The sequence below is a fragment of the Schistocerca americana genome, chromosome 1 (genome assembly GCF_021461395.2).
Source record: "Schistocerca americana isolate TAMUIC-IGC-003095 chromosome 1, iqSchAmer2.1, whole genome shotgun sequence".
Lineage (NCBI taxonomy): Eukaryota > Metazoa > Arthropoda > Insecta > Orthoptera > Acrididae > Schistocerca > Schistocerca americana.
The window spans coordinates 518159540-518178207 of NC_060119.1; the positions used below are offsets into that span (position 1 = coordinate 518159540).

General features: G+C 43.9%; 1 long non-coding RNA gene across 1 annotated transcript in view; it reads right to left on the minus strand.

Annotated features, from left to right (window-relative positions):
* Nucleotides 1-18668, minus strand: part of LOC124624562 — a 232867-nt gene that overhangs the window by 95906 nt on the left and 118293 nt on the right. Inside the window, exon 2 of the long non-coding RNA XR_006980706.1 lies at nucleotides 15267-15373. This is a non-coding gene — a long non-coding RNA (uncharacterized LOC124624562). The remainder of the gene's footprint in view (nucleotides 1-15266; nucleotides 15374-18668) is intronic.

Here is an 18668-nt window from a genome sequence, read left to right on the forward strand (position 1 = left end):
CTGCAAGCAACGCTGGATAAAGCGCGCAAACAAAATCTATGGACATAGAGGCCGCCACCTCCGTATGCGCCGTTTTCACCGTGACGTCATCCAACCAATGAGAAGCCGTCCACAGCTTATAAAATGGTGAGCCTCACCGGTCCACGACAGTCAGTTTTACCTGTGACGAAGATGACGGAGGAAGTCATCGAAAGCTTGGGATTTTATCCAAATTTGACGCGGCAAGTAAACCGAGAACTTTTTATGCAGCCAGGTATATGTTTGAGTAGGCAGTTAACGGCGGGGGAAACAAAATAAGCCGGCCGAAGTGGCCGTGCGGTTAAAGGCGCTGCAGTCTGGAACCGCAAGACCGCTACGATCGCAGGTTCGAATCCTGCCTCGGGCATGGATGTTTGTGATGTCCTTAGGTTAGTTAGGTTTAACTAGTTCTAAGTTCTAGGGGACTAATGACCTCAGCAGTTGAGTCCCATAGTGCTCAGAGCCATTTTGAAACAAAATAAAAAAAAAAAACTTAAGGAATTAGTGAGTTCCCGCGTCATCATGTGCCTCATGTTTCAGTTGGCGAGAGATAAGGTGATCTTGGTGACCAGCGCAGTTGCAAATCACAAAGAACACGCTGCATCTCAGCAGCCGTGTGTGGATGTGACTTGTCCTGCTGAAAAAAACACGTCACATTTCTGTAGAAGAAAAGACAGTAGCACGGGGATAACAACCTGCGCATCAAATGTCACCGCCAATTATAACTGATGACGCCTTCCCCCTCCCCACCATGAAGCCTGGGATGGGACCTGTGTGTTGTGGGCGAGAGCACTCTGGAATAGTTATCTAACCAGGTCTATTCCACCATACACGTGAACGCCGATCACTCGCATGCAGAAGAACATACTCTCATCACTGGAGACAACAGAGCACCATTCCACTCCCCAATCACCTCTTTCACGACACCAGAGTAGCGATGCTTGGCGGTGTGGTGGTGTCAGCGGTAGCCTGGCCGGAGTCACACGTGACCTTATCTCCTGCTGGAAGCACACGGATCCCAGTAGTGCCTGATCACACAGCAGGTGCAGCTTGCGCCCGGATTCCGTCCCTGAAGGATGTTCGGTCGCCGGCCGCTGTGGTCGAGCGGTTCTAGGCGCTTCAGTCCGGAACCACGCGGCTGCTACGGTCGCAGGTTCGAATCCTGCCTCGCGCATGGATGTGCGTGATGTCCTTACGTTTGTTAGGTTTAAGTAGTTCTAAGTGTAGGGGACTGATGACCTCAGATGTTAAGTCCCATAGTGCTTAGAGCCATTTGAACCATTCGAATTTGATGTTCGGTCGGCCACCAATGCTAGCATATTGTATCAGTCTTGACGTGAACCTATACCACGCGGACTCGCACAACGTGACCTACAGGTGTGGCAGTGTTACACAGACTACTGTCGACAGCAGCGACACACCACCGATACACTGTGCCCACCATGTGGAGCAGTATGTCAATACGTCCATCCAGGTTCCGCGCAAGCCCAGAAGGTGACCCCGTTCAAATGGCTGAAGCTGCGCTGCAGCAGTATGTAGGGGAAAGCACTCTGTTATCTTCCTATTATTTTCTCATTCTGTAATAGCAGCACAAAGAATTAAAAGTGTAATTTTGCAGCAGTATGTAGGGGAAAGCACTCTGTTATCTTCCTATTATTTTCTCATTCTGTAATAGCAGCACAAATAATTAAAAGTGTAATTTTTACTTCCGGAGAATGTGACTTTCCCTCTCCTGCTGGAAGAAGTGCCATTGATGATCCGAAGGGTAATGTGGATACTACATGATGGTGTTCCAGCTCACTCTGCAGTTAACACTCGGACGCATCTCAATAGTGTCTTCCCTGGAGGATGGATCGGACGAAGGGTCCAGTTGCATGGCCTACTCGTTCGCCGGATGTCAACCCGTGCGATTACTGATTATGGGGCCATCTCAAAAGTATCATGTACGCTGCGCCCATTCCAGCGTGGAGACACTGGAGCAGCGTATTCATGCTGCCTTTGACACTGTTCGGATGCTGCCGAGCCGATATGAACGTGTGAAACAGAACATGTTACGGCGCGTACAAGTACGCGTTGAGGTACATCGAAACCAGTTTCAGCATATACTATAGCTGTAGCTGCATGGTACACCGCGTATTACACTGCAGTCTCTGTAACAATGTATGATTCAATGAATGGTCTCTAGCATGGAAACGTCCGCACCTCATGATCTTGTGGTAGCGTTCTCGCTTCCCGCGCACTGGGTCCCGGGTTCGATTCCCGGCCGGGTCAGGGATTTTTCCTGCCTCGTGATGACTGGGTGTTGTTGTGTCGTCTTCTTCATCATCATCATCATCATCCTTATTACGGTCGGAGGAAGGCAATGGCAAACCACCTCCACAAGGAGCTTGCCCAGTACAGCAGTGCGGGTCTCCCGAATCGTCCCCTACGCTCATCGAAGTATGGGACCTCATCATCAGCATGGAAACAATGCATTTCCGGACATAAGCTCATTAAACATTTTTTGTTCCGTATCCTCTCATCGATCAATCCCGGGAGTTGGTACAAGGTGAAAAAAATCGCCCTGTATAAAGGGCAGCATAACCTACGGAAGGTTTTTGTTCTACATAACCTTCCTGTCCATTACTTAAAAGTAAACGGTATTTATAGCAAAATTGAAACTGTCAATAATTATTCAGATTTTATTCGAAAATTTTGGTATTGTAACGTTTAACAGCGGGAATTTGCTGTAGAAATAAAAAAAAATTCAGATTCGTCATACAGAGCTGGAAAATCAAATTTCATTAACAAAAAGGTGAAACAAAAAAAAAATCCGCAAAACAAATGTATCGAACATCACCTCAGTACTTCACCGAGCTTGTATAAAATAGGTTCCTGTTATGCGTAAACAGCTTTCCCATTTATCAGTAATAACAGGAAACTCTTGTTCTTGATCATGATGAAGAACGTTTTATTGAGTACAATATAACAATGATAGTTATATAGATTTTTGTGTTTTGCGCATGAAAACTGTACTTGTATCAAAAGTAACTGCTATGGTTACATGAAAGAGCTAAAGTTAAGCGAACAACTAATTTTTATTACTTATAAAATGCAAACTGATTTTGTAACGATGTAAAATATACTATGAACTAACACTGAATGATGTGAAGTTCTAATTACGTGCAAAACTAACAGACAAAAAACAAAGAGAAGTCCTTGTCTCCAAATTTCTTTCACACACATTTATTTACGTTTTTCACCTTACTGTACTGTACCAAAACTCATGAACCGTAGTTTCGGGGTGTAGTGCAACAATAGTTAGAACATATCGATAGGATGACAGAGGTAATAATAAAACAATTATTGAACTACAAAACACAAAGTCAACGAGATTCCGGATGAGTACAGAAGAGATAGGAAAAGGCGAGCGCCTACTCCTTCACATAAAGAAGCTTGGTCTGCTTATGTGCAGCAGAGACTAGCTGTAGGTAGGGCAAGCAACGTGGCCAGCCTGTCCCCACGCGCCGCCGTGGCGCACGGGTCCAGTGTGAGCGGACAAGGGGGCGTCCATCGCTGCTCCACTGATTTAAGTGACGTCAGCCGCGGCCCACTTGTTCGCCGCCGCTCCTCGCGTACCGTGACGCCGCAGCTACGCGGAAACACACTTGCCGTCGAATTTACTGCACCTCATTTAAGCCTGGCGAAGCCGCTGAACGATACACAGCGCATTCCGCTCGTGCCAGCGAGAACAATAGGATCGAATACCGTGAATGTGTCAGTCGCGCTGCCTTCATCACACCTACAAAAAGTGCAGTATCCAGTCGCGCCTGGAAATACGTCGTACGTAACACGCGGCGATTACAACATTAATGGCCTTAGATGCTTTCGATGAGAGCTCCATACGTCATAAAGGCTGACAAGCAGACCTGGGGTGCAAACTTTGTCCTTAATGGGACTTCATTGTAAGAAATAACACACAGAGGGACGAGACCACGCGCAGAAATCGGTCTGTGGTCGATGTGCGACCAGTTCATCAATCGAGAGTATTTCTTATATCACTGCTGAATGGATCGCTCGAAAAAAAAAAAAAATGCAACATCCTCAAGGACTGTCCAGTGGCAGCAGAGTGTAACACGTCTATGCTGGGGTGTTGTAACGCTAGGGACTTATTTTTCACGGTCGTCGGCGATGAGATGGCGCTCGGTAGCCTCATATTTGCACCCTCTGTTTTGACTCTGCACGCAATAACTGTGCTGAGTTTAGAGGTGAACAGTGTTTGCAAGATTTATTGTAGGTTACAACCATGCCTCGCCGACTAGTAGAGTGAAGTGCCCATATATCGTATGGTTGGCGAGATCTCCATTGCTTGGAGCAATACTTCCTAGTTCGCTACAACCAGTAGCGAAGGTCATTCTGATACGCCATTATGAGTTTGTTGCCGGTGCTGTCAACGTTTCGTTCTCCACAGCTATTTATGCATTGTGGTTCAGAATGGTTCAAATGGCTCTGAGCACTATGGGATTTAATTTCTGAGGTCATCAGTCCCCTAGAACTTAGAACTACTTAAACCTAACTAACCTATGGACATCACACACATCTATGCCCGAGGCAGGATTCGAAACTGCGACCGTAGCGGTCGCGTGGTTCCAGACTGTAGCGCCTAGAACCGCTCGTCCACCCCGGCCGACTATGCATTGTGGTCAGGATAAACATTTTCTGCAGAGTTGAGTTGGAAGACCTTCCTCTAGCCAGGTAAGATGTACATTCAAAGTATTTCATATGATATATATGTGGTGCCTTCCCACTGAAACAGTGCACAAAGAAATTAAACACAGTAACTGCCAGTTGGCATTGATTTTTATCAATGAAACAAGTTGAAACTTTGTGCCTGAACGGGATACGAATCCTGCTCTCGTGCTTACTGGGAGATGCGCTGACCACTACGCCATTCGTACGCAGTAGTCACCACAACAGCATGGACTACCCTAGCAAAATGGTTCAAATGGCTCTGAGCACTATGGGACTCAACTGCTGTGGTCATAAGTCCCCTAGAACTTAAACCTAACTAACCTAAGGACATCACACACATCCATGCCCGAGGCAGGATTCGAACCTGAGACCGTAGCGGTCGTGCGGTTCCAGACTGTAGCGCCTTTAACCGCTCGGCCACTCCGGCCGGCGACTACCCTAGCACACCCCCCGTCAGACCCACATTCTCGCCTTATGCCACACACTACTGAAGTCGTGCCTCTGCTCAGTAGCCACATTACTCACTGTATCTCGCAGATTTCCGTAAGAGTTCGAGCTTGGTGCACGCACGCACACACACACAAATATATATACGGAAGCGTCGAAGAAACTGTTATGGGCATGCGTATTCAAATACAGAGATATGTATGTACGCCGGCCGCTGTGCCCGAGTGTTTCTAGGCGCTTCAGTCCGGAACCGCACTGCTGCTACGGTCGCAGGTTCGAACCCTGCCTCGGGCATGGATGTATGTGGTGTCCTTAGGTTAGTTAGGTTTAAGTACACTCGTGCTGATAAATTAAGGATAATTGCAGAATGTGGCGCCACACAACGTGGCACTACACAAAACTGGCGCTAATAGCATAGGCACATAGGGAACACATACGACACAGATTGGCAAGTCCATGGTATTAGTGATAGGTTGAGAAAATCGTCCCGAAACACATGTGCTACAAAACGCCACTGTTTCCTGTGCATGTACCCCGACGTCAATATGGTATATGATCACCGTGCACACGTACACAGGCCGTACAACGGGTTGGCATACTCTGGGTTAGGTGGTCGAGCAGCTGCTGGGATATAGCCTCCCATTCTTGCACTAGTGCCTGTCGGAGCTTCGGAAGTGTTCTAGGGGCTTGAAGACGTGCAGCGATACGTCGACCGAAAGCATCCATGACGTGCTCGATGGGGTTTAGGTCTGGAGAACAGGCAGACCACTCCATTCGCCTGATATCTTCTGTTTCAAGGTACTTCTCCACGATGGTTGTTTTGGAACGCCGACTTCGTACCAGGCCTTACCGACGGACATCGATACCTCCCCCCAGTGCAGCACTCCGTGAAGAATGGGCTGCCATTCCCGAAGAAACCTTCGAGCACCTGATTCAACGTATGCCTGCGGGAGTGGAAGCTGACATCAAGGCTAAGGATGGGCCAACACCATATTGAATTCCAGCATTACTGATGGAGGGTGGCACGAATTTCTAAGTCATTTTCAGTCAGGTGTCTGGATATTTTTGATCACATAGTGTATAAGGCTACAATTTTTAGATGAAAGTGTAACATTTACTCTAAACCAGAAGGAATATATTGAAGGCCAATTTGCGTCTCTACGTCCATTTCAAATCGTATGGGAAGAAAAGGATTTTCACAAGGATTGATAGGAACTTCTGTAATGCTACACCTAGTACATTATCTTCGCACTGCTACTTGAATGGAGCAACGTCAAAACAATTTAATAGTGTTGACTTTGTAAATAATATAGTGATCAATGTTGCCAATTTACGTTACTGTTTATCAACCTTATGCGCACGGATTCGTTGCTTTGAGTATTTATTTAACCTTGGACATAATGGCAATTACGATCAACGGAAGATAAAAAGCATTTCGAGATTCGGAAAAAAAACAATTCAGAACTAGATCCAACGCAGATAACGCTTCTTTTTGATCGTCCAAAAGTCGGATATGAGAACTCCAATGACGGCAATACTGCTCGCCGTCTTTTTTTAAAACCATGCTCAGATCCTGGGGATGGATGAAAAATTCATCCAGCGATTTCACGTTAGCTTGCATGTCATGTCATGTGGCTATAAGATGAAAATCGAAAAATTTCGAAAATATTATCATAATTTTGCGGAAATGTGTGTGGAGAAGTATCCCTTTTACTACATGACTATGACAGTTCATAAAGTCTTAATGGACGGTGCTCGCATAATAGAATCAGTGATGTTACCAATATACCAGTTACCTGAAGACGCTCAAGAAGCTAGAAATAAATATATCAAAAAATATCAAGCAGTATTTCCAGGAAATATTCACTCATCAATATAATGGAAGATGTATTTCTTTGACTCCTAGTATCTTCGGATCCACTCATTTCTAACCTCATAAAAATAAAAAAGCGGAAAAAAGTAAAAATTTGCCAATGGACGCCCTAGGGTTTTTTATATTTTCCTGATGACGAACGTGAAAGTTTTCTAGAAATTTCTGATAAGCGTGATACTGACTTTGATTTTAAACGTGATAACTATCCCGACAGAGAGATGATTCCTCAACAAGTTTCAAAATAAAAATAAAAGAAAAACAAACTGTTTTTCATTTTGCGATTGTAATACTGTAATTATTATTTGTGATTTTTAATTTTTGGGTTATAAATATGAATAATTAGCGACCTAGATAACCCCTATATACCAATTTACGTTTAAATTTAAATCTTATTTCTATTTTTGACAAACTTTTCTGAGCTCCACACCACTGTGCGTCGCAATGGGGAACTATTTTAACAATGATACGTTCACTGCGCCACGGTCACAGGTGGGTGGGGACAATATTATGATATGAGCGTTCATGGGACCTGTGGTAGACAGATGTGGACTCTACATGAACAGTATTCCGTACGATCAGCACACCGTTATGCATGCCTTCCCCGATGTAGGTGGCATTTTGAAGCTGGATAAGTATCCGTGTCACAAGACCTGAATCGTGCTAAGTGGTTTGAGAAGCATGATAGTGAACTCGCATTGATGTCTTGGCCACCAAATTCACCTGACCTGAATTCGATGAAACACGTCTGGAGCGCTACTGGACGCCATCTTTGAGCCTATAAGCCACAGGCCTGTGATTCGCAGGAATGTGATAACCAGTGCGTAGACATCTGGCGTCGTATACATCTGTAAACCTATCAAGGACTTGCCGAATCCATTCCATGCAAAGTCGGTGCTATATTGCGATCCAAAGGTCGATCAACACGTCAATAAGAAGGTTCACCAACTGCGACATAGTCGCGTATACAAACAGTGATCCAATACTGTCAAATGTTTTTTATTCCTGTCTTTGATCACAATAGCAATTCTACACCTTATTTTATATCTATGTGACGATGCTGTGCTGATTATATATATACGTTTTGACGGTGCCATTATGGCCTTATCACTTTAGGACATGGTGTAAAAAGGTACGTTTTACCGTATTTTATCTGTACATTTCCCTGGTTGTATGATAGCATATTATGAAACGTATTGCTGTATTATGCTGTAAGACACACTGCTCGCTAGTTGTATATATTTGTGTATTGTAGATCTGAGGATTGTCATTACGGACTGAAACCGGTCATCGTTTAAAGAAATGCTATTGTGATCAAAGAATGGAATACAAAACATTTAAATAAGAATGTGGTTACAGAGATTGCGCTCATCAGTGTACAACAGTTGGCCGTGTTCATGTTTCCGTGGAGCACTGACCGTTATACACTGAAGCGCCAAAGAAACTGGTATAAGCATGTTGAAAGGCCACATAGATAATATTGTGGGGAAGGCGAGCCAAAGGTTGCGTTTCATTGGCAGGACACTTAGAAGATGCAACTGGTCCACTAAAGAGACAGCTTCACTACACTCGTTCGTCCTCTGTTAGAATATTGCTGCGCGGTGTGGGATCCTTACCAGGTGGGATTGACGGAGGACATCGAAAGGGTGCAAAAAAGGGCAGCTCGTTTTGTATTATCACGTAATAGGGGAGAGAGTGTGGCAGATACGATACGCGAGTTGGGATGGAAGTCATTAAAGCAAAGACGTTTTTCGTCGCGGCGAGATCTATTTACGAAATTTCAGTCACCAACTTTCTCTTCCGAATGCGAAAATATTTTGTTGAGCCCTACCTATATAGGTAGGAATGATCATCAAAATAAAATAAGAGAAATCAGAACTCGAACAGAAAGCTTTAGGTGTTCGTTTTTCCCGCGCGCTGTTCGGGAGTGGAATGGTAGAGAGATAGTATGATTGTGGTTCGATGAACCCTCTGCCAAGCACTTAAATGTGAATTGCAGAGTAATCATGTAGATGTAGATGTAGATATTCAAATACAGAGACATGTAAACAGGCAGAATACGGCGTTGTTATCGGCAATGCCTATATGAGACAAAGAGTGTCTAGCGCAGACTTAGATCGATTACTGCTGCTACAATGGCTGGTTATCAAGATTTAAATGAGTCTGAACGTGGTGTTATAGTCGCCGCACGGGCGATGGGACACAGCAACTCCAAGGTAGCGATGAAATGGGGATTTTACCGTTCACGCATTTGACGAGTGTTCCGTGAATATCAGAAACTCAGTAAAACATCAAATCTCCGACATCGCTGCGGCCGGAAAAGGATCGTGCAAGAACGGGACCAACGACGACTGAAGAGAATCGTTCAACGTGGCAGAAGTGCAACCCCTCTGACGTATCAACATGTGTCAGCACTAGAACCATTCAACGAAACATCGATATGAGCGTTCGGAGCCGCAGACCCACTCGTGTACCCTTGATGACTAGACGCCTCGCCTGGGCCCGTCAGCACCAACATTGGACTTTTGACGACTGGAAACATGTTGCCCGGTCAGGCGAGTCTCGTTTCAGATTGTATCGAGCGGATGGACGTGTACGGGTATGGAGACAGCCTCATGAATACATGGACTCTGCATGTCAGCAGAGGATTTTTCGAACTGGTGGTGGCTCTGTAATGGTGTGGGGCGTGTGTAGTCGGAATGATACTGGACCTCTGCTACGCCTCGATACGACTCTGACAGGTGACACGTACGTAAGCATCCTGTCTGGTCACCTGCATCCATTCATGTCCATTGTGCATTCCTACGTATTTGGGCTATTCAAGGCGCTACAGTCCGGAACCGCGCTGCTACTACGGTCGCAGGTTCGAATCCTGCCTCGGGCATGGATGTGTGTGATGTCCTTAGGTTAGTTAAGTTTAAGTAGTTCTAAGTCTAGGGGACTGATGACCTCAGATGTTAAGTTCCATAGTGCTCAGAGCCATTTGAACCATTTTTTTGGGCTATTCAAGCAGGACAATGCGACACCCCACACGTCCAGAACTGCTACAAAGTGGCTTCAGGAACACTCTTCTGAGTTTAAACACTTCCGCTGGCTACCAAACTCCCCAGACATGAACAGTATTGAGCACATCTGGGGTGCCTTGCAACGTGCTGTTCAGAAGAGATCTCCACCCCCTCGTATTCTTGCGGATTTATGGACAGCCATGCAGGATTCATGGTGTCAGTTCCCTCCAACATTACTTCAGGCATTAGTCGAGTCCATGCCACGTCGTGTTGCGGCACTTCTGCGTGTTTGCGGGGGCCCTACATGATATTAGGCAGGTGTACCAGTTTGTTTGACTCTTCGGTGTGAGGGATAAACTAAACGACTATCTGTGACAATCACTTTTTATTTTCTACCACGACGCTTTTCGAAGGCTTACATAGCATTTTTGTCTGCTGGATGCAACCAGTTGCATGTTTCGAGTTTCATTTCCCTAGAAATAGAATAATCAGCACTTGTTAACGTAATATGGCATTCGAATTCCACATTTTAAGCAATGGTAAAGCTACTTACATCATGATGCAGTTGAAATAACAATGACGACCGTTACAAATAAACATCTAAAGACGTCACACAAACAAGTAACAAACACATAAACAGTGCAGAATGTGTACAGATGTAGAGACATAGTGCCTTGTAATTCAAGAGAGCATTCGTTACGAGCTTACAATGCGAATTGAAGATGCATATAACATGCAAAGAAGTGTTAAAATCCTTACATACTTTTCATTTTAAAATATAATTACTGCAAATATATAAAAATGAGCGGCCTATAAACCTATAATTCAGCATATTTATTCGTTAATGTGTCGGTTTGGTGATTTCGAAGTTGTTTTGATGACTTGGGTCACTCCAAAGCAGAGGTTAGTAACGGTTACTGTCCATATTCTAGTATACTTGGAGAACCTTCTAAAACTGACATTACCATTGTCACAGCTAAGTCATTGTGAACGATGTTATGCCAATGTCTTCTGTTGTGAATAAAAATGTCGAATTCTTCGTATAGGTTTAGTTTGTGGCCTTAGTTCAGGTTTTTGAAGTGTTATTAGATTATTATCAATGTTGTCAAAACCTGATAATGAATGCTCTCTGACTTGCAAGGCTGTATTTCTATATTTGTGGACTGTTTATGTTGTTGTTTCGTGTTTCTATGCCATTGAAAGGTGAAAATGTATATCTATGACAACCCTCAGGGTTATTTCTGCTCCAACACTCTATGAGCGCTCTAAGTAGCTTTAGATTTGTCTAAAATTTATAATTCCAGTGTTATATTACGTTAACACGTGCTGATTGTACATTAACTAAAGGCAGACGACTGCAGTCCACTGATCCACCTGAAGATGAGGGTGTAAGCCCTCGAAACGCCTCGCATCAGAAAATAAAAAGAGACTGACACATATAATTGCTTGATTTATCTTTTATGTCATAAGCAGTCGCAGTTTACAAACCACACTACAACAAGGACGACATAAAGCATTGAGTAATACATTAGATTTCGGGCGCGCAGCCGTAAAACTCCATTTCTGCAATTGTTAGTTCATGTAGGTTGATTATTACAAAGAAGAAGACAGCAACCAGCCAATAGTGGTCTCACCACGTCAGTTTTAGACAAAATAGCAATTGTTAGTTCAGACGTTTCCTATTGAACCCTCAGGTTGGGAGTAGGTTCTTTGATTAGTTATCAAACAACCTGGGTTCCGGATTCGAACCTAGCCATAGCTTAAATTCTGAATAAAAATCAGCGATGGTGGCCGAAGACTATCGGCATAAGAAGTTATCATCACTCTGCCAACGGTCTTGTCAAAGAGAGCGGAAGAGCAGACAGAGGTTCAGGACATACTTCTGCATTAAAGAAGCGTAATGTGTACCCACAGGACGTGTGAGCTGTAACTGAGAAAGCGTACATGATGATCCATCCGCAAAAGATACTGAATTAATCCCCAGTTCGGATCTCTCGGAGGGGACTGGCAAGTGGGAGGTGACCATTAGAAAAAGATCAAATGATCAACGAATAGATAACATTTTTCAAGTTGGAGTATGGACTGTCAGAAGTTTGAACGTTGTAGGAAAGCTAGGAAAGTGAAATGCAAAGGCTAAATTTGGATATAGTAGGGGTCACAGAGGTAAAATGGAAATAAGATGAGAATTTCCAGTCAATCGATTGTAGCGTAATGTCAACAGCAGCAGAGAATGTTATAAAGTGAGTAGGATTCGTTATTAATAGGAAATTGGGCAGAGAGCGAGTTACTGTGGACTTCAGTGATAAGATTGTTCTTATCACATTCGAAAGCAAACCAACACCGACAGTGGCAGCTCAGGTATATATGCCGACGTTGCAAGCAGAAGATGAAGAGACAGAGAAAGTATATGAAGATATTGAACGGGTATTTCAATATGTAAATGGATATGAAAATCTAGCTATTATGAGGGACTGGGACGCAATCGAAGAGGAAAGAATAGAACAAAGGGTTACAGGAGAATGTGGGTTGGCAGCAGGAATGCGAGAGAAGAAAGAGTATTTGAGTTGTGCAATATATTTCAGATGGTAATAGTGAAGAATTTGTATAAGATTCACAGGAAGAGGAGGTATACTTGGAGAAGAGCTAGAGACACGGTAAGATTCCGTCTGGATTACGTGTTGGTCACAGACAGATTCCGATATCAGCTATCGTAAGGCGTACGCAGGAGCAGATATACACTCAGGCCAAAATTCAGTAACTGTGAAGAGTACTCTGAAGTTTAAGAGAAACAATCGGAAAAATCATTGTGGGATACTCAAAAACTGAGGAATGCTGAGTTCGCTAAGGAAGTGAACACTGCGATAAGGAACACCAAAGTAGGTAGTTCAGTTGAAGATGAGTGGCCATCTCTAAAAAGGACAATCAGAGACATTTGACAGTCAGACATAAGTACAAGGAGGGTAACTCTGAAGGAAGCTTGGGGAACAGAAGAAATACTTCAACTGACCGACGAAAAAAGGAAATACAAAAAGTACAGAGAAAGATCGGAATACACCAATATAAATCGCTTAGGAATGAAATAAAGAGAAAGTGCAGGGAAGTTAAGGCGAAATGGCTGCAGGAAAAATGTGAAGAAATCGAAAAAGAAATGATCGTTGGAAAGACTGACTCATCATATAGAGAAGTCAGAAGAACTTTCAGTGAGATTAAAAGCAAGGGTGGTAACGTGAAGAGTCCACCGGGAATGCTACGTTAATCGAAGAAGAGAGAGCAGATAGGTGGAAAGAGTGCATTGAGGACCTCTATGAGCGGGAGGATTTATCTCATAACATGAAAGAAGAAGAAACAGAAGTCAACAGGCAAGTGATAGGGGATCCAGTATCAGAATCACGATTTAAAAGAGCTTTGGAAGATTTGAGATCAAATAATGTAGAAGGTATAGATAAAAATGCATTGGAATTTCTAAAATAATTGGGGGAAGTGGCAGCCGATCGATTATCTAAGTTGGAGTGTAGAATCTAAGAGATTGATAATGTATCACCAGACTTTCGGAAAAATGTCATCCACACAATTCGGAAGATAGCAAGGGCAGATAAGTGCGACAACTATCGCACAATCAGCTTAACAGGTAATGCATTCAAGTTGCTAACCAGAAGAACATACTGAATAATGGAAAAGAAAATCAGTTTGATTTTACGAAAGGTAGAGGCACCAGAGAAGCAGTTCTGACGTTGCGATCGATAACAAGACTGGAGAAAGATCCAGGCACATTCGTAGGATATGTCGACCTTAAAAAAGCGTTCGATGATGTAAAATGTTGCAAGATTTTCAAAATTCTGAGAAAAAACTGGACAAGCTATAGGAAAAGAAGGAAGATATACAATATGTAAAATAACTAAGAGCGAGAAATAGGATAGGAAGACCAAAAACGAAGTGCTCAGATTAGAAACAGTATAAGGCAGTAATGTCGTCTTTCGCCCCTATTGTCCATTCTGCACATCGAAGAAGTCATCAAGGAAATAAAAGAAAGGTTCAAATGGATCAAATGGCTCTGAGCACTACGGGATTTAACATCTGAGGTCATCAGTCCCCTAGAACTTAGAAGCACTTAAACCTAACTAACCTAAGGACATCACACACATCTATGCCCGAGGCAGGATTCGAACCAGCGACCGTAGCAGTCACGTGGTTCCGGACTGAAGCGCCTAGAACCGCTCGCCCACAGCGGCCGGCTACAAAAGAAAGGTTCGAGAGTGATACTAAAATTATGGGTGAAATGTTATCAATGACAAGGTTCGCTGATGATATGCCTGTCCTCAGTGAAAGTGACGAAGAATTACAGTCGGCCGGGGTGGCCGAGCGGTTCTATGCGCTACAGTCTGGCACCGCGCGATAGCTACGGTCGCAGGTTCGAATGCTGCCTCGGGCATGGATGTGTGTGGTGTCCTTAGGTTAGTTAGGTTTAAGTAGTTCTAAGTTCTAGGGGACTGATGACCACAGATGTTAAGTCCCGTAGTGCTCAGAGCCATTTGTACCATTTTTAAGAATTACAGGATCTGTTGAATGAGAAAATAATATGGAGTGAGAGTAAACCAAGAAAAGCAAAAGTAATGAGAAGTATCAGAAATGAGAATAGCAATAAAGTTAACATCAAAATTGATGGTCACGAAGTTCAGAAGTCTACTGGCATCAAATTTAGGCCTCAATTTGAGGATGCAATTTCTGATACAGTACGTTTGTTGCACAGCATTGTAAGGCAGTGAATCATGGACGGTAGGAATATTGGAACAGTAGAGAATCGAAGCGTTTAAGATTTGGTGCTACAGAAGAATGGACTTATAAGAAATGAGAAAGTTCGCTGCAGAATCGGTGAAAAAAGGAACGTATGGAAAACACTTCCAAGAAGAAGGGACACGTTGAGAGGACGTGTGTTGAGGCATCAGCGAATAGCCTCCACGGTAATAGAGAAAGTTGTAGAGGGTAAGAACTGTAGAGCAGAACAGCAAATAACTGAGGTGCTAGTGCTATACAGATTAAGAGGTTGAGGGAGGAGAGAAATTCGTGGTGGGCCGCATCCAACCAGTCCTCCCGATTGACTGGACTGTCGGTTCACCCGCAAGATGACCGAAAAACGGAGTTTCTGGTCTCCATGTTGAAACTTAACGGATGATGTAAGAGCTGGACAGACAACGTACCGTTGCGGTGAGGTACCACGTGGAGAGGGCGCGAGGCTGCAGAGTCGCCCCGGCCACCAGCTGGAAGTCACAGTCGCTGGACCACGAGTGCCGCCTCTTGGCCTCGCCTGTAAACACAAAGATACGGCGCAGCGTTAGCGGCCTCTGGCTGGAACTGAGAGCTGCTGCACTCCTGAACTCATATTGGTTCTCCTTCTGTCACAAATTACAGGATCTTGGGGACTAATAATTTACACGTGATGTATGTGCATTTTATATTGTCGGCATAGTAATAAGCGACAATGTCTACTTTACCTTTTTTCCCTTTTGGTTGTATGAGCTTTTCTTGTGGCAGTGTGTGGTCGGACTTGGTTGGCTTTAGTTGATCCATTGTTTAAGTGCTTATTTCGTTTTCGCTACTCCAGTGAGAAACTACTGAGTTTGAACGTCTATATGTCCGAATTACTGGTCACACTGACACAACCCGTGAATACGATCGTTTGCAGACTCGTTAGGTATAGCTTACAAGTTAAGTGAGCTATGCGTTTGTGTGCGCTCCCATACTAATCAGTGGGCGTTCACGACGGTGATCACCGAGCGAGGTGGCGCAGTGGTTAGACACTGGACTCGCATTCGGGAGGTCGACGGTTCAATCCCGCGCCGCCGCCCCCTCCCCTACCACACTGGCTGCACAGATACGGACTACACTATTTTGCAAGCACACTACTGGAGGTATTGAAGCTTTGGGCGCGAATAAAACTAGTCGTGCCTACATCTGCCAGAAAGTCTTCAAACGATGCACCCTCCATCGAAGGGCGAAAGTTCCGTTCTAGACATAGTAATAATAATAAAATAATCAGCGGAAAAATGCTCCTACTGTAGCACAAAAAGACGAATATGCTCCTGTTTGTTAAAAGACTGACTGAAAAGCGGAGTACCAGCTCCCTCATTTTATCTTCCTCGGCAAAGTTAAAAAATTTCCCTGAGATTCTGGCATGCGAAAAAATTGCGGTCTTTTTAACATGCAACTTGTCTCTCACACCCACAACGCCTCCCCCCCTCCACCAACAGTAACTTGCTCACGCCCACCAGTCTATTGGTGTAAATCGTTCATACCTGTCCACTCCCACTTGCCCATCTCACTCACTCATTAAGCCCAACTCATTGTCAGAATCTGTTTCTGTCTCTCTAACCGTTACTGTCTCCTGAATCTGCCAGGAAGTTTCATATCAGCGCACACTTAGCTGCAGAGTGAAAATCTCATTCTGGAAACATCCCCCAGGCCAAGCCATGTCTCTGCAGTATCCTTTCTTCCAGGAGTGCTAGTTCTGCAGGTTCGCAAAAGAGCTTCTGTGAAGTTTGGAAGGTAGGAGACGAGGTACTGGTAGAATTGAAGCTGAGAGGACTGGTCGTGAGTCGTGCTTGGGTAGCTCAATTGGTAGAGCACTTGTCCACGAAAGACAAAGGTGCCGAGTTCAAGTCTCGGTCCGGCACACAGTTTTAATCTGCCACGAAGTTTCGTTTCTGTTTCCTGTCTTACAGCCACAGTTTACTTCTTTCTGCCTTACTACTATTGTCTTCTCTCGCGCTCACTGTCTCCCTCTTTACTGCTATCTTCTCATTCATTCCTTCCGACTGCTGCTGTCTCTTCTCACTTTCACTATCTCTTTTCCTCGTTTTCGTTGTCATAGACTCTCTGGCTCTCACTCACTTCCACTTTCTCTTTATTCCTCACCATCGGCACTGACTCCTTCACCCTTTTCCTAATACTGTTCCATCACTATCAACTCAGTTCCACTGCCACTGGTCTGTCTCTCATACAGCCATTGTCTCCTTCGCTCTTTCTATACCACAACCACTGTCTACTATCTTCCAGTTTTTATAACTTTTTCATCTCTATTCCACTGCCGTCACTGTCTACTATCTTCCAGTATTTATTACCCTTTCATCTCTTTCTCACTCCTACTCTCTCCTTGCATGCTAAAAATGTTGGGAAATTTTTTTGAAGATACTGAGGGAGATAGAATGAAGCAGCTGGTATTCCACGTTTCAGTCAGAGTCTTTTAATAAATAGGAGCATATTTGTTTTTTTGTGCTCCGATAGGGGCACTTTTCTGCTCATTCCCTTCTTTTTCCTGCTATAGCAGGGTGTGTAACTCAAATGAAAAGTACTTTCTAGTCAGTAAAATCTTGATAGTTTACTTACGCGAAATTGAAATAACGTAAAACTACATAATTCTATTTGTCAGACCGGATTTTGTGTGCAAAAACATTTTCATGTGCTTCAGTACTAGGGCTTCCAAAAACACTTCCGATGATAACGGAGACACTTTACAGCATATTTCTCCGTGCTACGTCACTTTATAAATTACGTTTTCGCCTCAGCGAATTTTACGTGTAAAAATAGATTAACTTTGAACCTCTACATATATGAAATGAATAGACATATCAAGAAAATTTTCAATATCGTTCGAGATCGGTGTCTTAGGTATATATCGTAGAAATTACAGTCATTTGCTGTGCATAGCCTTCTTGGAAACCTCGGCTCGGTTTTGGTATTCAGAAAGCATGTTTTTGGGGTGTTTCTCGATCCTGTATAAACATTTTTGAAACGGGAATGTAACATTAAAATCTGAGCAATTTGCTGCAGTTATTTATTGTTTAGATTTCGCCTCACACCGGATTTTACGCATGTATTTTATGTATACAAGTACGGTAAATTATTTCGTAAAGGGATAAAAACATACAGAAAATTTTTAAGGCTGTTAGAGAGCGGGACCCGTGGAATACATCGTAAAAATATCAGCCATTTGCAGTGCATAACCGTTTTGGAATCAGCGGCTCGGTTTTGGTACCCAAAAATCATATTTTTAGAGTTTTCTCAGGAATTGCCCGTGATCTAAATGGTGCCTCCAAAATACCCTTATTAAGGAGCACAGTAGACCACATTTAACGGATTTGCTGCATTTGTCTATGCTGCAGGAACTGTGTGTAGTATTCAAACTGCGACTCTAAAAAAACTGTTCACATGTGTGTGAAATCTTATGGGACTTAACTGCTAAGGTCATCAGTCCCTAAGCTTACACACTACTTAGCCTAAATTATCCAAAGAACAAAGGACTCGAAACTCCGCCGGGACGAGCCGCAGAGTCCATGACTGCAGCGCCGGCCGCAGTGGCCATGCGGTTGTAGGCGCTTCAGTCTGGAACCGCGCGACCGCTACGGTCGCAGGTTCGAATCCTGCCTTGGGCATGGATGTGTGTGATGTCCTTAGGTTAGTTAGGTATAATTAGTTCTAAGTTCTAGGGGACTGATGACCTCAGGTGTTAAGTCCTATAGTGCTCAGAGCCATTTGAACCATGACTGCAGCGCCTTAGACCGCTCGGATAATAGCCGCGCGGCAAACTGCGACTCTGTACTGTA